Source organism: Rhipicephalus microplus, chromosome 8 (genome assembly GCF_043290135.1).
Source record: "Rhipicephalus microplus isolate Deutch F79 chromosome 8, USDA_Rmic, whole genome shotgun sequence".
Lineage (NCBI taxonomy): Eukaryota > Metazoa > Arthropoda > Arachnida > Ixodida > Ixodidae > Rhipicephalus > Rhipicephalus microplus.
This window is the reverse complement of record NC_134707.1, coordinates 81,319,762-81,341,028: the sequence shown is the minus strand read 5'-3', so window position 1 is coordinate 81,341,028 and position 21,267 is coordinate 81,319,762. Positions and strand designations below refer to the sequence as shown.

At 45.0% G+C, this 21,267-nt stretch overlaps 24 non-coding genes across 24 annotated transcripts; all 24 read right to left on the bottom strand.

Moving 5' to 3' along the window:
• Positions 1–173: 173 nt before the first annotated feature.
• Positions 174–265, bottom strand: TRNAK-UUU (transfer RNA lysine (anticodon UUU)). The gene is given in 2 exon segments: positions 174–209; positions 228–265. It is a non-coding gene; the product is annotated as a tRNA-Lys (tRNA).
• Positions 266–408: 143 nt separating this feature from the next.
• Positions 409–500, bottom strand: TRNAI-UAU (transfer RNA isoleucine (anticodon UAU)). The gene is given in 2 exon segments: positions 409–444; positions 463–500. It is a non-coding gene; the product is annotated as a tRNA-Ile (tRNA).
• Positions 501–643: 143 nt separating this feature from the next.
• TRNAI-UAU (transfer RNA isoleucine (anticodon UAU)) lies at positions 644–735 on the bottom strand. The gene is given in 2 exon segments: positions 644–679; positions 698–735. It is a non-coding gene; the product is annotated as a tRNA-Ile (tRNA).
• A 1,548-nt stretch (positions 736–2,283) lies between these two features.
• Positions 2,284–2,375, bottom strand: TRNAI-UAU (transfer RNA isoleucine (anticodon UAU)). The gene is given in 2 exon segments: positions 2,284–2,319; positions 2,338–2,375. It is a non-coding gene; the product is annotated as a tRNA-Ile (tRNA).
• Positions 2,376–2,751: 376 nt separating this feature from the next.
• TRNAI-UAU (transfer RNA isoleucine (anticodon UAU)) lies at positions 2,752–2,843 on the bottom strand. Its single transcript is given in 2 exon segments — positions 2,752–2,787; positions 2,806–2,843. It is a non-coding gene; the product is annotated as a tRNA-Ile (tRNA).
• A 613-nt stretch (positions 2,844–3,456) lies between these two features.
• On the bottom strand, positions 3,457–3,548 carry TRNAK-UUU (transfer RNA lysine (anticodon UUU)). Its single transcript is given in 2 exon segments — positions 3,457–3,492; positions 3,511–3,548. It is a non-coding gene; the product is annotated as a tRNA-Lys (tRNA).
• Positions 3,549–3,691: 143 nt separating this feature from the next.
• On the bottom strand, positions 3,692–3,783 carry TRNAI-UAU (transfer RNA isoleucine (anticodon UAU)). The gene is given in 2 exon segments: positions 3,692–3,727; positions 3,746–3,783. It is a non-coding gene; the product is annotated as a tRNA-Ile (tRNA).
• A 143-nt stretch (positions 3,784–3,926) lies between these two features.
• TRNAI-UAU (transfer RNA isoleucine (anticodon UAU)) lies at positions 3,927–4,018 on the bottom strand. Its single transcript is given in 2 exon segments — positions 3,927–3,962; positions 3,981–4,018. It is a non-coding gene; the product is annotated as a tRNA-Ile (tRNA).
• A 1,783-nt stretch (positions 4,019–5,801) lies between these two features.
• Positions 5,802–5,893, bottom strand: TRNAI-UAU (transfer RNA isoleucine (anticodon UAU)). The gene is given in 2 exon segments: positions 5,802–5,837; positions 5,856–5,893. It is a non-coding gene; the product is annotated as a tRNA-Ile (tRNA).
• Positions 5,894–6,738: 845 nt separating this feature from the next.
• Positions 6,739–6,830, bottom strand: TRNAI-UAU (transfer RNA isoleucine (anticodon UAU)). Its single transcript is given in 2 exon segments — positions 6,739–6,774; positions 6,793–6,830. It is a non-coding gene; the product is annotated as a tRNA-Ile (tRNA).
• An 847-nt stretch (positions 6,831–7,677) lies between these two features.
• On the bottom strand, positions 7,678–7,769 carry TRNAI-UAU (transfer RNA isoleucine (anticodon UAU)). Its single transcript is given in 2 exon segments — positions 7,678–7,713; positions 7,732–7,769. It is a non-coding gene; the product is annotated as a tRNA-Ile (tRNA).
• Positions 7,770–10,962: 3,193 nt separating this feature from the next.
• Positions 10,963–11,054, bottom strand: TRNAI-UAU (transfer RNA isoleucine (anticodon UAU)). Its single transcript is given in 2 exon segments — positions 10,963–10,998; positions 11,017–11,054. It is a non-coding gene; the product is annotated as a tRNA-Ile (tRNA).
• A 1,080-nt stretch (positions 11,055–12,134) lies between these two features.
• Positions 12,135–12,226, bottom strand: TRNAI-UAU (transfer RNA isoleucine (anticodon UAU)). Its single transcript is given in 2 exon segments — positions 12,135–12,170; positions 12,189–12,226. It is a non-coding gene; the product is annotated as a tRNA-Ile (tRNA).
• Positions 12,227–13,541: 1,315 nt separating this feature from the next.
• Positions 13,542–13,633, bottom strand: TRNAI-UAU (transfer RNA isoleucine (anticodon UAU)). Its single transcript is given in 2 exon segments — positions 13,542–13,577; positions 13,596–13,633. It is a non-coding gene; the product is annotated as a tRNA-Ile (tRNA).
• A 376-nt stretch (positions 13,634–14,009) lies between these two features.
• TRNAI-UAU (transfer RNA isoleucine (anticodon UAU)) lies at positions 14,010–14,101 on the bottom strand. Its single transcript is given in 2 exon segments — positions 14,010–14,045; positions 14,064–14,101. It is a non-coding gene; the product is annotated as a tRNA-Ile (tRNA).
• Positions 14,102–15,182: 1,081 nt separating this feature from the next.
• Positions 15,183–15,274, bottom strand: TRNAI-UAU (transfer RNA isoleucine (anticodon UAU)). Its single transcript is given in 2 exon segments — positions 15,183–15,218; positions 15,237–15,274. It is a non-coding gene; the product is annotated as a tRNA-Ile (tRNA).
• A 1,081-nt stretch (positions 15,275–16,355) lies between these two features.
• Positions 16,356–16,447, bottom strand: TRNAI-UAU (transfer RNA isoleucine (anticodon UAU)). The gene is given in 2 exon segments: positions 16,356–16,391; positions 16,410–16,447. It is a non-coding gene; the product is annotated as a tRNA-Ile (tRNA).
• Positions 16,448–17,529: 1,082 nt separating this feature from the next.
• Positions 17,530–17,621, bottom strand: TRNAI-UAU (transfer RNA isoleucine (anticodon UAU)). Its single transcript is given in 2 exon segments — positions 17,530–17,565; positions 17,584–17,621. It is a non-coding gene; the product is annotated as a tRNA-Ile (tRNA).
• Positions 17,622–18,466: 845 nt separating this feature from the next.
• TRNAI-UAU (transfer RNA isoleucine (anticodon UAU)) lies at positions 18,467–18,558 on the bottom strand. The gene is given in 2 exon segments: positions 18,467–18,502; positions 18,521–18,558. It is a non-coding gene; the product is annotated as a tRNA-Ile (tRNA).
• Positions 18,559–18,934: 376 nt separating this feature from the next.
• TRNAI-UAU (transfer RNA isoleucine (anticodon UAU)) lies at positions 18,935–19,026 on the bottom strand. Its single transcript is given in 2 exon segments — positions 18,935–18,970; positions 18,989–19,026. It is a non-coding gene; the product is annotated as a tRNA-Ile (tRNA).
• Positions 19,027–19,639: 613 nt separating this feature from the next.
• TRNAK-UUU (transfer RNA lysine (anticodon UUU)) lies at positions 19,640–19,731 on the bottom strand. Its single transcript is given in 2 exon segments — positions 19,640–19,675; positions 19,694–19,731. It is a non-coding gene; the product is annotated as a tRNA-Lys (tRNA).
• Positions 19,732–19,874: 143 nt separating this feature from the next.
• Positions 19,875–19,966, bottom strand: TRNAI-UAU (transfer RNA isoleucine (anticodon UAU)). The gene is given in 2 exon segments: positions 19,875–19,910; positions 19,929–19,966. It is a non-coding gene; the product is annotated as a tRNA-Ile (tRNA).
• A 143-nt stretch (positions 19,967–20,109) lies between these two features.
• TRNAI-UAU (transfer RNA isoleucine (anticodon UAU)) lies at positions 20,110–20,201 on the bottom strand. Its single transcript is given in 2 exon segments — positions 20,110–20,145; positions 20,164–20,201. It is a non-coding gene; the product is annotated as a tRNA-Ile (tRNA).
• Positions 20,202–20,578: 377 nt separating this feature from the next.
• On the bottom strand, positions 20,579–20,670 carry TRNAI-UAU (transfer RNA isoleucine (anticodon UAU)). Its single transcript is given in 2 exon segments — positions 20,579–20,614; positions 20,633–20,670. It is a non-coding gene; the product is annotated as a tRNA-Ile (tRNA).
• Between the last annotated feature and the right edge of the window lie 597 nt (positions 20,671–21,267).

The window sequence follows — 21,267 nt, the reverse complement described above, 5'->3', positions numbered from 1 at the left end:
CCGTGCGCTAACCAATTGCGCCACTGGGGAACACGGTTGCACGTAAGAGGGTTTCCTTTACGACTGTTGTCTCCACACAACTCCAGTAAACAAATGTTTCCGAGCCAGGCAGTCGCCAGCATTGAGTATACAATTAACCTAAAGGCTAAATATGAAAACTAATGAAAATTCCATTCCCCAGGTGAGGCTCAAACTCACAACCCCGGCATAGCTCACGAGAACTTTCGTAAAGGTACCGTGCGCTAACCGATTGCGCCACTGGGGAACACAGTCACACGTAGGAGTCTTTCCATTAGGGCTGTTGTCTGCGCAAAACACCAGTAAACAAACGTTTTCGAGCCAGGCAGTCGCCAGCATTCAGTATACAATGAACCTCACGACTAAATATGAAAACTAATAAAAATTTCATTCCCCAGGTGAGGCTCGAACTCACAACCCCGGCATAGCTCACGAGAACTGTCGTATAAGTACCGTGCGCTAACCAATAGCGCCACTGGGGAACACGGTCGCACGTAGGAGTCTTTCCTTTAAGACTGTTGTCTACAGACAACTCCAGTAAACAAATGTTTTCGAGCCAGGCAGTCACCAGCATTGAGTATACAATTAACCGCATGACCAAATATGAAAACTAATAAAAATTTCATACCCCAGGTGAGGCTCGAACTCACAACCCCGGCATAGCTCACGAGAACTGTCGTATAAGTACCGTGCGCTAACCAAATGCGCCACTGGGGAACACGGTTTCACGTAAGAGTGTTTACTTTAGGACTGTTGTCTACACACACCTCCAGTAAACAAATGTTTTCGAGCCAGCAGTCGTCGGCATTTAGTATACAATTAACCTCATGACTAAATATGAAATCTAATAAAAATTTGATTCCGTAGGTGAGTCTCGAACTCACAACCCCGGCATAGCTCACGAGAACTGCCGTATAAGTACAGTGCGCTAACCAATTGCGCCACTGGGGAACACGGTTGCACGTAAGAGTGTTTCCTTTAGGACTGTTGTCTACACACACCTCCAGTAAACAAATGTTTTCGAGGCAGGCAGTCGCCAGCTTTGAGTATACAATTAACCTCATGACTAAATATGAAAACTAATAAAAATTTTATTCCCCTGGTGAGGCTCGAACTCACAACCCCGGCATAGCTCACGAGAACTGTCGTATAACTACCGTGCGCTAACCAATAGCGCCACTGGGGAACACGGTTGCACGTAAGAGTGTTTCCTTTACAACTGTTGTCTACACACTTCTCCAGTAAACAAATGTTTTCGAGCCAGGCAGTCGCCAGGATTGAGTATACTATTAACCTCATGACTAAATATGAAAACTAATAAAAATGTCATTACCCAGGCGGGGCTCGAACTCACAACCCCGGGATAGCTCACGAGAACTGTCGTATAAGTACCGTGCGCTAACCAATTGCGCCACTGGGGAACACGGTTGCACGCAAGAGTGTTTCTTTTAGGACTGTTGTCTCCACACAACTCCAGTAAAGAATTGTTTTCGAGCCAGGCAGTTGTCAGCATTGAGTATACAATTAACCTCATGACTAAATATGAAAACTAATGAAAATTTCATTCCCTAGGTGAGGCTCGAACTCACAACCCCGGCATAGCTCACGAGAACTGTCCTATAAATTCAGCGCTAACCAATTGCGCCACTGGGGAACACGGTTTCACGTAAGAGTGTTTCCTTTAGGACTGTTGTCTACACACTCCTCCAGTAAACAAATATTTTCGAGCCAGGCATTCGCCAGCATTGAGTATACTATTAACCTCATGACTAAATCTGAAAACTAATAAAAATGTCATTACCCAGGCGGGGCTCGAACTCACAACCCCGGGATAGCTCACGAGAACTGTCGTATAAGTACCGTGCGCTAACCAATTGCGCCACTGGGGAACACGGTTGCACGTAAGAGTGTTTCTTTAAGGACTGTTGTCTCCACACAACTCAAGTAAAGAAATGTTTTCGAGCCAGGTAGTTGCCAGCATTGAGTATACAATTAACCTCATGACTAAATATGAAAACTAATGAAAATTTCATTCCCCAGGTGAGGCTCGAACTCACAACCCCGGCATAGCTCACGAGAACTGTCCTATAAATTCAGCGTTAACCAATTGCGCCACTGGGGAACACGGTTGCACGTAAAAGTGTTTCCTTTAGGACTGTTGTCTACACACAACTCAAGTAAACAAATTTTTTCGAGCCAGGCAGTCGCCAGCATTGAGTATACATTTAACCTCATGACTAAATTCGAAAACTAATAAAAATTTCATTCCCCAGGTGAGGCTCAAACTCACACCCTCGGCATAGCTCACGAGAACTGTCGTATAAGTACCGTGCGCTAACCAATTGCGCCACTGGGGAACACGGTTGCACGTAAGAGTGTTTCCTTTAGGACTGTTGTCTACACACACCCAGTAAACAAATGTTTTCGAGCCAGGCAGTCGCCAGCATTGAGTATACAATTAACCTCATGACTAAATATGAAAACTAATAAAAATTTCATTCCCCAGGTGAGGCTCGAACTCACAAGCCCGGCATAGCTCACGAGAACTGTCGTTTAAGTACCGTGCGCTAACCAACGGCACCACTGGGGAAAACGGTTGCACATAAGAGTATTTCCTTTAGGACTGTTGTCTACACACAACTCCAGTAAACAAATGTTTTCGGGCCAGGCTGTCGCCAGCATTGAGTATACAATTAACCTCATGACTAAATATGAAAACTAATAAAAATTTCATTCCCCAGGTGAGGCTCGAAATCACAACCCCGGCATGGCTCACGAGAACTGTCGTATAAGTACCGTGCGCTGACCAATTGCGCCACTGGGGAACACGGTTGCACGTAAGAGTGTTTCCTTTAGGACTGTTGTCTACACACACCTCCAGTAAACAAATGTTTTCGAGCCAGGCAGTCGCCAGAATTTGGTATACAATTAACCTCATGACTAAATATGAAATCTAATAAAAATTTGATTCTATAGGTGAGGCTCGAACTCACAACCCCGGCATAGCTCACGAGAACTGTCGTATAAGTACCGTGCACTAACCAATTGCGCCACTGGGGAACGCGGTTGCACGTAAGAGTGTTTCCTTTACGACTGTTGTCTACACACATCTCCAGTAAACAAATGTTTTCGAGCCAGGCGGTCGCCAGCATTGAGTATACAATTAACCTCATGGCTAAATAGGAAAACTAATAAAAATTTCATTCCCCAGGTGAGGCTCGAACTCTCAACCCGCGCATAGCTCACGAGAACTGTCGTATAAGTACCGTGCGCTAACCAATTGCGCCACTGGGGAACACGGTTGCACGTAAGAGGGTTTCCTTTACGACTGTTGTCTCCACACAACTCCAGTAAACAAATGTTTCCGAGCCAGGCAGTCGCCAGCATTGAGTATACAATTAACCTAAAGGCTAAATATGAAAACTAATGAAAATTCCATTCCCCAGGTGAGGCTCAAACTCACAACCCCGGCATAGCTCACGAGAACTTTCGTAAAGGTACCGTGCGCTAACCGATTGCGCCACTGGGGAACACAGTCACACGTAGGAGTCTTTCCATTAGGGCTGTTGTCTGCGCAAAACACCAGTAAACAAACGTTTTCGAGCCAGGCAGTCGCCAGCATTCAGTATACAATGAACCTCACGACTAAATATGAAAACTAATAAAAATTTCATTCCCCAGGTGAGGCTCGAACTCACAACCCCGGCATAGCTCACGAGAACTGTCGTATAAGTACCGTGCGCTAACCAATAGCGCCACTGGGGAACACGGTCGCACGTAGGAGTCTTTCCTTTAAGACTGTTGTCTACACACAACTCCAGTAAACAAATGTTTTCGAGCCAGGCAGTCACCAGCATTGAGTATACAATTAACCGCATGACCAAATATGAAAACTAATAAAAATTTCATACCCCAGGTGAGGCTCGAACTCACAACCCCGGCATAGCTCACGAGAACTGTCGTATAAGTACCGTGCGCTAACCAAATGCGCCACTGGGGAACACGGTTTCACGTAAGAGTGTTTACTTTAGGACTGTTGTCTACACACACCTCCAGTAAACAAATGTTTTCGAGCCAGCAGTCGTCGGCATTTAGTATACAATTAACCTCATGACTAAATATGAAATCTAATAAAAATTTGATTCCGTAGGTGAGTCTCGAACTCACAACCCCGGCATAGCTCACGAGAACTGCCGTATAAGTACAGTGCGCTAACCAATTGCGCCACTGGGGAACACGGTTGCACGTAAGAGTGTTTCCTTTAGGACTGTTGTCTACACACACCTCCAGTAAACAAATGTTTTCGAGGCAGGCAGTCGCCAGCTTTGAGTATACAATTAACCTCATGGCTAAATATGAAAACTAATAAAAATTTTATTCCCCTGGTGAGGCTCGAACTCACAACCCCGGCATAGCTCACGAGAACTGTCGTATAACTACCGTGCGCTAACCAATAGCGCCACTGGGGAACACGGTTGCACGTAAGAGTGTTTCCTTTACAACTGTTGTCTACACACTTCTCCAGTAAACAAATGTTTTCGAGCCAGGCAGTCGCCAGGATTGAGTATACTATTAACCTCATGACTAAATATGAAAACTAATAAAAATGTCATTACCCAGGCGGGGCTCGAACTCACAACCCCGGGATAGCTCACGAGAACTGTCGTATAAGTACCGTGCGCTAACCAATTGCGCCACTGGGGAACACGGTTGCACGCAAGAGTGTTTCTTTTAGGACTGTTGTCTCCACACAACTCCAGTAAAGAATTGTTTTCGAGCCAGGCAGTTGCCAGCATTGAGTATACAATTAACCTCATGACTAAATATGAAAACTAATGAAAATTTCATTCCCTAGGTGAGGCTCGAACTCACAACCCTGGCATAGCTCACGAGAACTGTCCTATAAATTCAGCGCTAACCAATTGCGCCACTGGGGAACACGGTTGCACGTAAAAGTGTTTCCTTTAGGACTGTTGTCTACACACTCCTCCAGTAAACAAATGTTTTCGAGCCAGGCAGTCGCCAGCATTGAGTATACTATTAACCTCATGACTAAATATGAAAACTAATAAAAATTTTATTCCCCAGGTGAGGCTCGAACTCACAACCCCGGCATAGCTCACGAGAACTGTCGTATAACTACCGTGCGCTAACCAATAGCGCCACTGGGGAACACGGTTGCACGTAAGAGTGTTTCCTTTACAACTGTTGTCTACACACTTCTCCAGTAAACAAATGTTTTCGAGCCAGGCAGTCGCCAGGATTGAGTATACTATTAACCTCATGACTAAATATGAAAACTAATAAAAATGTCATTACCCAGGCGGGGCTCGAACTCACAACCCCGGGATAGCTCACGAGAACTGTCGTATAAGTACCGTGCGCTAACCAATTGCGCCACTGGGGAACACGGTTGCACGCAAGAGTGTTTCTTTTAGGACTGTTGTCTCCACACAACTCCAGTAAAGAATTGTTTTCGAGCCAGGCAGTTGCCAGCATTGAGTATACAATTAACCTCATGACTAAATATGAAAACTAATGAAAATTTCATTCCCTAGGTGAGGCTCGAACTCACAACCCTGGCATAGCTCACGAGAACTGTCCTATAAATTCAGCGCTAACCAATTGCGCCACTGGGGAACACGGTTGCACGTAAAAGTGTTTCCTTTAGGACTGTTGTCTACACACTCCTCCAGTAAACAAATGTTTTCGAGCCAGGCAGTCGCCAGCATTGAGTATACTATTAACCTCATGACTAAATATGAAAACTAATAAAAATTTTATTCCCCAGGTGAGGCTCGAACTCACAACCCCGGCATAGCTCACGAGAACTGTCGTATAAGTACCGTGCGCTAACCAATAGCGCCACTGGGGAACCCGGTTGCACGTAAGAGTGTTTCCTTTACAACTGTTGTCTACACACTCCTCCAGTAAACAAATGTTTTCGAGCCAGGCATTCGCCAGCATTGAGTATACTATTAACCTCATGACTAAATCTGAAAACTAATAAAAATGTCATTACCCAGGCGGGGCTCGAACTCACAACCCCGGGATAGCTCACGAGAACTGTCGTATAAGTACCGTGCGCTAACCAATTGCGCCACTGGGGAACACGGTTGCACGTAAGAGTGTTTCTTTTAGGACTGTTGTCTCCACACAACTCAAGTAAAGAAATGTTTTCGAGCCAGGTAGTTGCCAGCATTGAGTATACAATTAACCTCATGACTAAATATGAAAACTAATGAAAATTTCATTCCCCAGGTGAGGCTCGAACTCACAACCCCGGCATAGCTCACGAGAACCGTCCTATAAATTCAGCGCTAACCAATTGCGCCACTGGGGAACACGGTTGCACGTAAAAGTGTTTCCTTTAGGACTGTTGTCTACACACAACTCAAGTAAACAAATTTTTTCGAGCCAGGCAGTCGCCAGCATTGAGTATACTATTAACCTCATGACTAAATATGAAAACAATTAAAATGTCATTACCCAGGCGGGGCTCGAACTCACAACCCCGGGATAGCTCACGAGAACTGTCGTATAAGTACCGTGCGCTAACCAATTGCGCCACTGGGGAACACGGTTGCACGCAAGAGTGTTTCTTTTAGGACTGTTGTCTCCACACAACTCCAGTAAAGAATTGTTTTCGAGCCAGGCAGTTGCCAGCATTGAGTATACAATTAACCTCATGACTAAATATGAAAACTAATGAAAATTTCATTCCCTAGGTGAGGCTCGAACTCACCACCCCGGCATAGCTCACGAGAACTGTCGTATAAGTACCGTGCGCTAACCAATTGCGCCACTGGGGAACACGGTTGCACGTAAGAGTGTTTCCTTTAGGACTGTTGTCTACACACACCTCCAGTAAACAAATGTTTTCGAGCCAGGCAGTCGCCAGAATTTAGTATACAATTAACCTCATGACTAAATATGAAATCTAATAAAAATTTGATTCTATAGGTGAGGCTCGAACTCACAACCCCGGCATAGCTCACGAGAACTGTCGTATAAGTACCGTGCACTAACCAATTGCGCCACTGGGGAACGCGGTTGCACGTAAGAGTGTTTCCTTTACGACTGTTGTCTACACACATCTCCAGTAAACAAATGTTTTCGAGCCAGGCAGTCGCCAGCATTGAGTATACAATTAACCTCATGGCTAAATAGGAAAACTAATAAAAAATTTATTCCCCAGGTGAGGCTCGAACTCTCAACCCGCGCATAGCTCACGAGAACTGTCGTATAAGTACCGTGCGCTAACCAATTGCGCCACTGGGGAACACAGTTGCACGTAAGAGGGTTTCCTTTACGACTGTTGTCTCCACACAACTCCAGTAAACAAATGTTTCCGAGCCAGACAGTCGCCAGCATTGAGTATACAATTAACCTCAAGGCTAAATATGAAAACTAATGAAAATTCCATTCCCCAGGTGAGGCTCAAACTCACAACCTCAGAATGCTCACGAGAACTCTCGTAAAGGTACCGTGCGCTAACCGATTGCGCCACTGGGGAACACAGTCACACGTAGGAGTCTTTCCTTTAGGACTGTTGTCTGCGCAAAACTCTAGTAAACAAACGTTTTCGAGCCAGGCAGTCGCCAGAATTCAGTATACAATGAACCTCACGACTAAATATGAAAACTAATAAAAATTTCATTCCCCAGGTGAGGCTCGAACTCACAACCCCGGCATAGCTCACGAGAACTGTCGTATAAGTACCGTGCGCTAACCAATTGCGCCACTGGGGAACACGGTCGCACGTAGAAGTCTTTCCTTTAAGACTGTTGTCTACACACAACTCCAGTAAACAAATGTTTTCGAGCCAGCAGTCGTCAGCATTTAGTATACAATTAACCTCATGACTAAATATGAAATCTAATAAAAATTTGATTCCGTAGGTGAGTCTCGAACTCACAACCCCGGCATAGCTCACGAGAACTGCCGTATAAGTACAGTGCGCTAACCAATTGCGCCACTGGGGAACACGGTTGCACGTAAGAGTGTTTCCTTTAGGACTGTTGTCTACACACACCTCCAGTAAACAAATGTTTTCGAGGCAGGCAGTCGCCAGCTTTGAGTATACAATTAACCTCATGACTAAATATGAAAACTAATAAAAATTTTATTCCCCTGGTGAGGCTCGAACTCACAACCCCGGCATAGCTCACGAGAACTGTCGTATAACTACCGTGCGCTAACCAATAGCGCCACTGGGGAACACGGTTGCACGTAAGAGTGTTTCCTTTACAACTGTTGTCTACACACTTCTCCAGTAAACAAATGTTTTCGAGCCAGGCAGTCGCCAGCATTGAGTATACTATTAACCTCATGACTAAATATGAAAACTAATAAAAATGTCATTACCCAGGCGGGGCTCGAACTCACAACCCCGGGATAGCTCACGAGAACTGTCGTATAAGTACCGTGCGCTAACCAATTGCGCCACTGGGGAACACGGTTGCACGCAAGAGTGTTTCTTTTAGGACTGTTGTCTCCACACAACTCCAGTAAAGAATTGTTTTCGAGCCAGGCAGTTGCCAGCATTGAGTATACAATTAACCTCATGACTAAATATGAAAACTAATGAAAATTTCATTCCCTAGGTGAGGCTCGAACTCACAACCCCGGCATAGCTCACGAGAACTGTCGTATAAGTACCGTGCGCTAACCAATAGCGCCACTGGGGAACACGGTTGCACGTAAGAGTGTTTCCTTTACAACTGTTGTCTACACACTCCTCCAGTAAACAAATGTTTTCGAGCCAGGCATTCGCCAGCATTGAGTATACTATTAACCTCATGACTAAATCTGAAAACTAATAAAAATGTCATTACCCAGGCGGGGCTCGAACTCACAACCCCGGGATAGCTCACGAGAACTGTCGTATAAGTACCGTGCGCTAACCAATTGCGCCACTGGGGAACACGGTTGCACGTAAGAGTGTTTCTTTTAGGAATGTTGTCTCCACACAACTCAAGTAAAGAAATGTTTTCGAGCCAGGTAGTTGCCAGCATTGAGTATACAATTAACCTCATGACTAAATATGAAAACTAATGAAAATTTCATTCCCCAGGTGAGGCTCGAACTCACAACCCCGGCATAGCTCACGAGAACCGTCCTATAAATTCAGCGCTAACCAATTGCGCCACTGGGGAACACGGTTGCACGTAAAAGTGTTTCCTTTAGGACTGTTGTCTACACACAACTCAAGTAAACAAATTTTTTCGAGCCAGGCAGTCGCCAGCATTGAGTATACAATTAACCTCATGACTAAATATAAAAACTAATGAAAATTTCATTCCCCAGGTGAGGCTCGAAATCACAACCCCGGCATAGCTCACGAGAACTGTCGTATAAGTACCGTGCACTAACCAATTGCGCCACTGGGGAACACGGTTGCACGTAAGAGTGTTTCCTTTAGGACTGTTGTCTACACACACCTCCAGTAAACAAATGTTTTCGAGCCAGGCAGTCGCCAGAATTTAGTATACAATTAACGTCATGACTAAATATGAAATCTAAAAAAATTTGATTCTATAGGTGAGGCTCGAACTCACAACCCCGGCATAGCTCACGAGAACTGTCGTATAAGTACCGTGCACTAACCAATTGCGCCACTGGGGAACGCGGTTGCACGTAAGAGTGTTTCCTTTACGACTGTTGTCTACACACATCTCCAGTAAACAAACGTTTTCGAGCCAGGCAGTCGCCAGCATTAAGTATACTATTAACCTCATGACTAAATCTGAAAACTAATAAAAATGTCATTACCCAGGCGGGGCTCAAACTCACAACCCCGGGATAGCTCACGAGAACTGTCGTATAAGTACCGTGCGCTAACCAATTGCGCCACTGGGGAACACGGTTGCACGTAAGAGTGTTTCTTTTAGGACTGTTGTCTCCACACAACTCCAGTAAAGAAATGTTTTCGAGCCAGGCAGTTGCCAGCATTGAGTATACAATTAACCTCATGACTAAATATGAAAACTAATGAAAATTTCATTCCCCAGGTGAGGCTCGAAATCACAACCCCGGCATAGCTCACGAGAACTGTCGTATAAGTACCGTGCACTAACCAATTGCGCCACTGGGGAACACGGTTGCACGTAAGAGTGTTTCCTTTAGGACTGTTGTCTACACACACCTCCAGTAAACAAATGTTTTCGAGCCAGGCAGTCTCCAGAATTTAGTATACAATTAACCTCATGACTAAATATGAAATCTAATAAAAATTTGATTCTATAGGTGGTACTCGAACTCACAACCCCGGCATTGCTCACGAGAACTGTCGTATAAGTACCGTGCACTAACCAATTGCGCCACTGGGGAACGCGGTTGCACGGAAGAGTGTTTCCTTTACGACTGTTGTCTACACACATCTCCAGTAAACAAATGTTTTCGAGCCAGGCAGTCGCCAGCATTGAGTATACAATTAACCTCATGGCTAAATAGGAAAACTAATAAAAAATTTATTCCCCAGGTGAGGCTCGAACTCTCAACCCGCGCATAGCTCACGAGAACTGTCGTATAAGTACCGTGCGCTAACCAATTGCGCCACTGGGGAACACAGTTGCACGTAAGAGGGTTTCCTTTACGACTGTTGTCTCCACACAACTCCTGTAAACAAATGTTTCCGAGCCAGACAGTCGCCAGCATTGAGTATACAATTAACCTCAAGGCTAAATATGAAAACTAATGAAAATTCCATTCCCCAGGTGAGGCTCAAACTCACAACCCCGGAATGCTCACGAGAACTCTCGTAAAGGTACCGTGCGCTAACCGATTGCGCCACTGGGGAACACAGTCACACGTAGGAGTCTTTCCTTTAGGACTGTTGTCTGCGCAAAACTCCAGTAAACAAACGTTTTCGAGCCAGGCAGTCGCCAGAATTCAGTATACAATGAACCTCACGACTAAATATGAAAACTAATAAAAATTTCATTCCCCAGGTGAGGCTCGAACTCACAACCCCGGCATAACTCACGAGAACTGTCGTATAAGTACCGTGCGCTAACCAATTGCGCCACTGGGGAACACGGTCGCACGTAGAAGTCTTTCCTTTAAGACTGTTGTCTACACACAACTCCAGTAAACAAATGTTTTCGAGCCAGCAGTCGTCAGCATTTAGTATACAATTAACCTCATGACTAAATATGAAATCTAATAAAAACTTGATTCCGTAGGTGAGTCTCGAACTCACAACCCCGGCATAGCTCACGAGAACTGCCGTATAAGTACAGTGCGCTAACCAATTGCGCCACTGGGGAACACGGTTGCACGTAAGAGTGTTTCCTTAAGGACTGTTGTCTACACACACCTCCAGTAAACAAATGTTTTCGAGGCAGGCAGTCGCCAGCTTTGAGTATACAATTAACCTCATGACTAAATATGAAAACTAATAAAAATTTTATTCCCCTGGTGAGGCTCGAACTCACAACCCCGGCATAGCTCACGAGAAATGTCGTATAACTACCGTGCGCTAACCAATAGCGCCACTGGGGAACACGGTTGCACGTAAGAGTGTTTCCTCTACAACTGTTGTCTACACACTTCTCCAGTAAACAAATGTTTTCGAGCCAGGCAGTCGCCAGGATTGAGTATACTATTAAAATCATGACTAAATATGAAAACTAATAAAAATGTCATTACCCAGGCGGGGCTCGAACTCACAACCCCGGGATAGCTCACGAGAACTGTCGTATAAGTACCGTGCGCTAACCAATTGCGCCACTGGGGAACACGGTTGCACGCAAGAGTGTTTCTTTTAGGACTGTTGTCTCCACACAACTCCAGTAAAGAATTGTTTTCGAGCCAGGCAGTTGCCAGCATTGAGTATACAATTAACCTCATGACTAAATATGAAAACTATTGAAAATTTCATTCCCTAGGTGAGGCTCGAACTCACAACCCCGGCATAGCTCACGAGAACTGTCCTATAAATTCAGCGCTAACCAATTGCGCCACTGGGGAACACGGTTGCACGTAAAAGTGTTTCCTTTAGGACTGTTGTCTACACACTCCTCCAGTAAACAAATGTTTTCGAGCCAGGCAGTCGCCAGCATTGAGTATACTATTAACCTCATGACTACATATGAAAACTAATAAAAATTTTATTCCCCAGGTGAGGCTCGAACTCACAACCCCGGCATAGCTCACGAGAACTGTCGTATAAGTACCGTGCGCTAACCAATAGCGCCACTGGGGAACACGGTTGCACGTAAGAGTGTTTCCTTTACAACTGTTGTCTACACACTCCTCCAGTGAACAAATGTTTTCGAGCCACGCAGTCGCCAGCATTGAGTATACAATTAACCTCATGGCTAAATAGGAAAACTAATAAAAAATTTATTCCCCAGGTGAGGCTCGAACTCTCGACCCGCGCATAGCTCACGAGAACTGTCGTATAAGTACCGTGCGCTAACCAATTGCGCCACTGGGGAACACAGTTGCACGTAAGAGGGTTTCCTTTACGACTGTTGTCTCCACACAACTCCAGTAAACAAATGTTTCCGAGCCAGACAGTCGCCAGCATTGAGTATACAATTAACCTCAAGGCTAAATATGAAAACTAATGAAAATTCCATTCCCCAGGTGAGGCTCAAACTCACAACCCCGGAATGCTCACGAGAACTTTCGTAAAGGTACCGTGCGCTAACCGATTGCGCCACTGGGGATCACAGTCACACGTAGGAGTCTTTCCTTTAGGACTGTTGTCTGCGCAAAACTCCAGTAAACAAACGTTTTCGAGCCAGGCAGTCGCCAGAATTCAGTATACAATGAACCTCACGACTAAATATAAAAACTAATGAAAATTTCATTCCCCAGGTGAGGCTCGAAATCACAACCCCGGCATAGCTCACGAGAACTGTCGTATAAGTACCGTGCACTAACCAATTGCGCCACTGGGGAACACGGTTGCACGTAAGAGTGTTTCCTTTAGGACTGTTGTCTACACACACCTCCAGTGAACAAATGTTTTCGAGCCAGGCATTCGCCAGCATTGAGTATACTATTAACCTCATGACTAAATCTGAAAACTAATAAAAATGTCATTACCCAGGCGGGGCTCGAACTCACAACCCCGGGATAGCTCACGAGAACTGTCGTATAAGTACCGTGCGCTAACCAATTGCGCCACTGGGGAACACGGTTGCACGTAAGAGTGTTTCTTTAAGGACTGTTGTCTCCACACAACTCAAGTAAAGAAATGTTTTCGAGCCAGGTAGTTGCCAGCATTGAGTATACAATTAACCTCATGACTAAATATGAAAACTAATGAAAATTTCATTCCCCAGGTGAGGCTCGAACTCACAACCCCGGCATAGCTCACGAGAACTGCCCTATAAATTCAGCGTTAACCAATTGCGCCACTGGGGAACACGGTTGCACGTAAAAGTGTTTCCTTTAGGACTGTTGTCTACACACAACTCAAGTAAACAAATTTTTTCGAGCCAGGCAGTCGCCAGCATTGAGTATACATTTAACCTCATGACTAAATATGAAAACTAATAAAAATTTCATTCCCCAGGTGAGGCTCAAACTCACACCCTCGGCATAGCTCACGAGAACTGTCGTATAAGTACCGTGCGCTAACCAATTGCGCCACTGGGGAACACGGTTGCACGTAAGAGTGTTTCCTTTAGGACTGTTGTCTACACACACCCAGTAAACAAATGTTTTCGAGCCAGGCAGTCGCCAGCATTGAGTATACAATTAACCTCATGACTAAATATGAAAACTAATAAAAATTTCATTCCCCAGGTGAGGCTCGAACTCACAAGCCCGGCATAGCTCACGAGAACTGTCGTATAAGTACCGTGCGCTAACCAACGGCACCACTGGGGAAAACGGTTGCACATAAGAGTATTTCCTTTAGGACTGTTGTCTACACACAACTCCAGTAAACAAATGTTTTCGGGCCAGGCTGTCGCCAGCATTGAGTATACAATTAACCTCATGACTAAATATGAAAACTAATAAAAATTTCATTCCCCAGGTGAGGCTCGAAATCACAACCCCGGCATGGCTCACGAGAACTGTCGTATAAGTACCGTGCGCTGACCAATTGCGCCACTGGGGAACACGGTTGCACGTAAGAGTGTTTCCTTTAGGACTGTTGTCTACACACACCTCCAGTAAACAAATGTTTTCGAGCCAGGCAGTCGCCAGAATTTGGTATACAATTAACCTCATGACTAAATATGAAATCTAATAAAAATTTGATTCTATAGGTGAGGCTCGAACTCACAACCCCGGCATAGCTCACGAGAACTGTCGTATAAGTACCGTGCACTAACCAATTGCGCCACTGGGGAACGCGGTTGCACGTAAGAGTGTTTCCTTTAGGACTGTTGTCTACACACACCTCCAGTAAACAAATGTTTTCGAGGCAGGCAGTCGCCAGCTTTGAGTATACAATTAACCTCATGACTAAATATGAAAACTAATAAAAATTTTATTCCCCTGGTGAGGCTCGAACTCACAACCCCGGCATAGCTCACGAGAAATGTCGTATAACTACCGTGCGCTAACCAATAGCGCCACTGGGGAACACGGTTGCACGTAAGAGTGTTTCCTCTACAACTGTTGTCTACACACTTCTCCAGTAAACAAATGTTTTCGAGCCAGGCAGTCGCCAGGATTGAGTATACTATTAAAATCATGACTAAATATGAAAACTAATAAAAATGTCATTACCCAGGCGGGGCTCGAACTCACAACCCCGGGATAGCTCACGAGAACTGTCGTATAAGTACCGTGCGCTAACCAATTGCGCCACTGGGGAACACGGTTGCACGCAAGAGTGTTTCTTTTAGGACTGTTGTCTCCACACAACTCCAGTAAAGAATTGTTTTCGAGCCAGGCAGTTGCCAGCATTGAGTATACAATTAACCTCATGACTAAATATGAAAACTATTGAAAATTTCATTCCCTAGGTGAGGCTCGAACTCACAACCCCGGCATAGCTCACGAGAACTGTCCTATAAATTCAGCGCTAACCAATTGCGCCACTGGGGAACACGGTTGCACGTAAAAGTGTTTCCTTTAGGACTGTTGTCTACACACTCCTCCAGTAAACAAATGTTTTCGAGCCAGGCAGTCGCCAGCATTCAGTATACTATTAACCTCATGACTAAATATGAAAACTAATAAAAATTTTATTCCCCAGGTGAGGCTCGAACTCACAACCCCGGCATAGCTCACGAGAACTGTCGTATAAGTACCGTGCGCTAACCAATAGCGCCACTGGGGAACACGGTTGCACGTAAGAGTGTTTCCTTTACAACTGTTGTCTACACACTCCTCCAGTGAACAAATGTTTTCGAGCCAGGCATTCGCCAGCATTGAGTATACTATTAACCTCATGACTAAATCTGAAAACTAATAAAAATGTCATTACCCAGGCGGGGCTCGAACTCACAACCCCGGGATAGCTCACGAGAACTGTCGTATAAGTACCGTGCGCTAACCAATTGCGCCACTGGGGAACACGGTTGCACGTAAGAGTGTTTCTTTTAGGACTGTTGTCTCCACACAACTCAAGTAAAGAAATGTTTTCGAGCCAGGTAGTTGCCAGCATTGAGTATACAATTAACCTCATGACTAAATATGAAAACTAATGAAAATTTCATTCCCCAGGTGAGGCTCGAACTCACAACCCCGGCATAGCTCACGAGAACCGTCCTATAAATTCAGCGCTAACCAATTGCGCCACTGGGGAACACGGTTGCACGTAAAAGTGTTTCCTTTAGGACTGTTGTCTACACACAACTCAAGTAAACAAATTTTTTCGAGCCAGGCAGTCGCCAGCATTGAGTATACAATTAACCTCATGACTAAATATAAAAACTAATGAAAATTTCATTCCCCAGGTGAGGCTCGAAATCACAACCCCGGCATAGCTCACGAGAACTGTCGTATAAGTACCGTGCACTAACCAATTGCGCCACTGGGGAACACGGTTGCACGTAAGAGTGTTTCCTTTAGGACTGTTGTCTACACACACCTCCAGTAAACAAATGTTTTCGAGCCAGGCAGTCTCCAGAATTTAGTATACAATTAACCTCATGACTAAATATGAAATCTAATAAAAATTTGATTCTATAGGTGGTACTCGAACTCACAACCCCGGCATTGCTCACGAGAACTGTCGTATAAGTACCGTGCACTAACCAATTGCGCCACTGGGGAACGCGGTTCCACGTAAGAGTGTTTCCTTTACGACTGTTGTCTACACACATCTCCAGTAAACAAATGTTTTCGAGCCAGGCTGTCGCCAGCATTGAGTATACAATTAACCTCATGACTAAATATGAAAACTAATAAAAATTTCATTCCCCAGGTGAGGCTCGAAATCACAACCCCGGCATGGCTCACGAGAACTGTCGTATAAGTACCGTGCGCTGACCAATTGCGCCACTGGGGAACACGGTTGCACGTAAGAGTGTTTTCTTTAGGACTGTTGTCTACACACACCTCCAGTAAACAAATGTTTTCGAGCCAGGCAGTCGCCAGAATTTGGTATACAATTAACCTCATGACTAAATATGAAATCTAATAAAAATTTGATTCTATAGGTGAGGCTCGAACTCACAACCCCGGCATAGCTCACGAGAACTGTCGTATAAGTACCGTGCACTAACCAATTGCGCCACTGGGGAACGCGGTTGCACGTAAGAGTGTTTCCTTTACGACTGTTGTCTACACACATCTCCAGTAAACAAATGTTTTCGAGCCAGGCGGTCGCCAGCATTGAGTATACAATTAACCTCATGGCTAAATAGGAAAACTAATAAAAATTTCATTCCCCAGGTGAGGCTCGAACTCTCAACCCGCGCATAGCTCACGAGAACTGTCGTATAAGTACCGTGCGCTAACCAATTGCGCCACTGGGGAACACGGTTGCACGTAAGAGGGTTTCCTTTACGACTGTTGTCTCCACACAACTCCAGTAAACAAATGTTTCCGAGCCAGGCAGTCGCCAGCATTGAGTATACAATTAACCTCATGACTAAATATGAAATCTAATAAAAATTTGATTCTATAGGTGGTACTCGAACTCACAACCCCGGCATTGCTCACGAGAACTGTCGTATAAGTACCGTGCGCTAACCAATTGCGCCACTGGGGAACACAGTTGCACGTAAGAGGGTTTCCTTTACGACTGTTGTCTCCACACAACTCCTGTAAACAAATGTTTCCGAGCCAGACAGTCGCCAGCATTGAGTATACAATTAACCTCAAGGCTAAATATGAAAACTAATGAAAATTCCATTCCCCAGGTGAGGCTCAAACTCACAACCCCGGAATGCTCACGAGAACTTTCGTAAAGGTACCGTGCGCTAACCGATTGCGCCACTGGGGAACACAGTCACACGTAGGAGTCTTTCCTTTAGGACTGTTGTCTGCGCAAAACTCCAGTAAACAAACGTTTTCGAGCCAGGCAGTCGCCAGAATTCAGTATACAATGAACCTCACGACTAAATATGAAAACTAATAAAAATTTCATTCCCCAGGTGAGGCTCGAACTCACAACCCCGGCATAGCTCACGAGAACTGTCGTATAAGTACCGTGCGCTAACCAATTGCGCCACTGGGGAACACGGTCGCACGTAGAAGTCTTTCCTTTAAGACTGTTGTCTACACACAACTCCAGTAAACAAATGTTTTCGAGCCAGCAGTCGTCAGCATTTAGTATACAATTAACCTCATGACTAAATATGAAATCTAATAAAAATTTGATTCCTTAGGTGAGTCTCGAACTCACAACCCCGGCATAGCTCACGAGAACTGCCGTATAAGTACAGTGCGCTAACCAATTGCGCCACTGGGGAACACAGTTTCACGTAAGAGTGTTTCCTTTAGGACTGTTGTCTACACACTCCTCCAGTAAACAAATATTTTCGAGCCAGGCATTCGCCAGCATTGAGTATACTATTAACCTCATGACTAAATCTGAAAACTAATAAAAATGTCATTACCCAGGCGGGGCTCGAACTCACAACCCCGGGATAGCTCACGAGAACTGTCGTATAAGTACCGTGCGCTAACCAATTGCGCCACTGGGGAACACGGTTGCACGTAAGAGTGTTTCTTTAAGGACTGTTGTCTCCACACAACTCAAGTAAAGAAATGTTTTCGAGCCAGGTAGTTGCCAGCATTGAGTATACAATTAACCTCATGACTAAATATGAAAACTAATGAAAATTTCATTCCCCAGGTGAGGCTCGAACTCACAACCCCGGCATAGCTCACGAGAACTGTCCTATAAATTCAGCGTTAACCAATTGCGCCACTGGGGAACACGGTTGCACGTAAAAGTGTTTCCTTTAGGACTGTTGTCTACACACAACTCAAGTAAACAAATTTTTTCGAGCCAGGCAGTCGCCAGCATTGAGTATACATTTAACCTCATGACTAAATATGAAAACTAATAAAAATTTCATTCCCCAGGTGAGGCTCAAACTCACACCCTCGGCATAGCTCACGAGAACTGTCGTATAAGTACCGTGCGCTAACCAATTGCGCCACTGGGGAACACGGTTGCACGTAAGAGTGTTTCCTTTAGGACTGTTGTCTACACACACCCAGTAAACAAATGTTTTCGAGCCAGGCAGTCGCCAGCATTGAGTATACAATTAACCTCATGACTAAATATGAAAACTAATAAAAATTTCATTCCCCAGGTGAGGCTCGAACTCACAAGCCCGGCATAGCTCACGAGAACTGTCGTATAAGTACCGTGCGCTAACCAACGGCACCACTGGGGAAAACGGTTGCACATAAGAGTATTTCCTTTAGGACTGTTGTCTACACACAACTCCAGTAAACAAATGTTTTCGGGCCAGGCTGTCGCCAGCATTGAGTATACAATTAACCTCATGACTAAATATGAAAACTAATAAAAATTTCATTCCCCAGGTGAGGCTCGAAATCACAACCCCGGCATGGCTCACGAGAACTGTCGTATAAGTACCGTGCGCTGACCAATTGCGCCACTGGGGAACACGGTTGCACGTAAGAGTGTTTCCTTTAGGACTGTTGTCTACACACACCTCCAGTAAACAAATGTTTTCGAGCCAGGCAGTCGCCAGAATTTGGTATACAATTAACCTCATGACTAAATATGAAATCTAATAAAAATTTGATTCTATAGGTGAGGCTCGAACTCACAACCCCGGCATAGCTCACGAGAACTGTCGTATAAGTACCGTGCACTAACCAATTGCGCCACTGGGGAACGCGGTTGCACGTAAGAGTGTTTCCTTTACGACTGTTGTCTACACACATCTCCAGTAAACAAATGTTTTCGAGCCAGGCGGTCGCCAGCATTGAGTATACAATTAACCTCATGGCTAAATAGGAAAACTAATAAAAATTTCATTCCCCAGGTGAGGCTCGAACTCTCAACCCGCGCATAGCTCACGAGAACTGTCGTATAAGTACCGTGCGCTAACCAATTGCGCCACTGGGGAACACGGTTGCACGTAAGAGGGTTTCCTTTACGACTGTTGTCTCCACACAACTCCAGTAAACAAATGTTTCCGAGCCAGGCAGTCGCCAGCATTGAGTATACAATTAACCTAAAGGCTAAATATGAAAACTAATGAAAATTCCATTCCCCAGGTGAGGCTCAAACTCACAACCCCGGCATAGCTCACGAGAACTTTCGTAAAGGTACCGTGCGCTAACCGATTGCGCCACTGGGGAACACAGTCACACGTAGGAGTCTTTCCATTAGGGCTGTTGTCTGCGCAAAACACCAGTAAACAAACGTTTTCGAGCCAGGCAGTCGCCAGCATTCAGTATACAATGAACCTCACGACTAAATATGAAAACTAATAAAAATTTCATTCCCCAGGTGAGGCTCGAACTCACAACCCCGGCATAGCTCACGAGAACTGTCGTATAAGTACCGTGCGCTAACCAATAGCGCCACTGGGGAACACGGTCGCACGTAGGAGTCTTTCCTTTAAGACTGTTGTCTACACACAACTCCAGTAAACAAATGTTTTCGAGCCAGGCAGTCACCAGCATTGAGTATACAATTAACCGCATGACCAAATATGAAAACTAATAAAAATTTCATACCCCAGGTGAGGCTCGAACTCACAACCCCGGCATAGCTCACGAGAACTGTCGTATAAGTACCGTGCGCTAACCAAATGCGCCACTGGGGAACACGGTTTCACGTAAGAGTGTTTACTTTAGGACTGTTGTCTACACACACCTCCAGTAAACAAATGTTTTCGAGCCAGCAGTCGTCAGCATTTAGTATACAATTAACCTCATGACTAAATATGAAATCTAATAAAAATTTGATTCCGTAGGTGAGTCTCGAACTCACAACCTCGGCATAGCTGACGAGAACTGCCGTATAAGTACCGTGCGCTAACCAATTGCGCCACTGGGGAACACGGTCGCACGTAGGAGTCTTTTCTTTAGGACTGTTGTCTACACACAACTTCAGTAAACAAATGTTTTCGAGCTAGGCAGTCGCCAGCATTGAGTATACAATTAACCTCATGACTAAATATGAATACTAATAAAAATTACATTCCCCAGGTGAGGCTCGAACTTACAACCCCGGCATAGCTCACGAGAACTGCCGTATAAGTACAGTGCGCTAACCAATTGCGCCACTGGGGAACACGGTTGCACGTAAGAGTGTTTCCTTTAGGACTGTTGTCTACACACACCTCCAGTAAACAAATGTTTTCGAGCCAGGCAGTCGCCAGCTTTGAGTATACAATTAACCTCATGACTAAATAGGAAAACTAATAAAAATTTCATTCCCCAGGTGAGGCTCGAACTCTCAACCCACGCATAGCTCACGAGAACTGTCGTATAAGTACCGTGCGCTAACCAATCGCGCCACTGGGGAACACGGTTGCACGTAAGAGGGTTTCCTTTACGACTGTTGTCTCCACACAACTCCAGTAAACAAATGTTTCCGAGCCAGGCAGTCGCCAGCATTAAGTATACAATTAACATCAAGGCTAAATATGAAAACTAATGAAAATTCCATTCCCCAGGTGAGGCTCAAACTCACAACCCTGGCATAGCTCACGAGAACTTTCGTAAAGGTACCGTGCGCTAACCGATTGCGCCACTGGGGAACATGGTCGCACGTAGGAGTCTTTCCTTTAAGACTGTTGTCTACACACAACTCCAGTAAACAAATGTTTTCGAGCCAGCAGTCGTCAGCATTTAGTATACAATTAACCTCATGACTAAACATGAAAT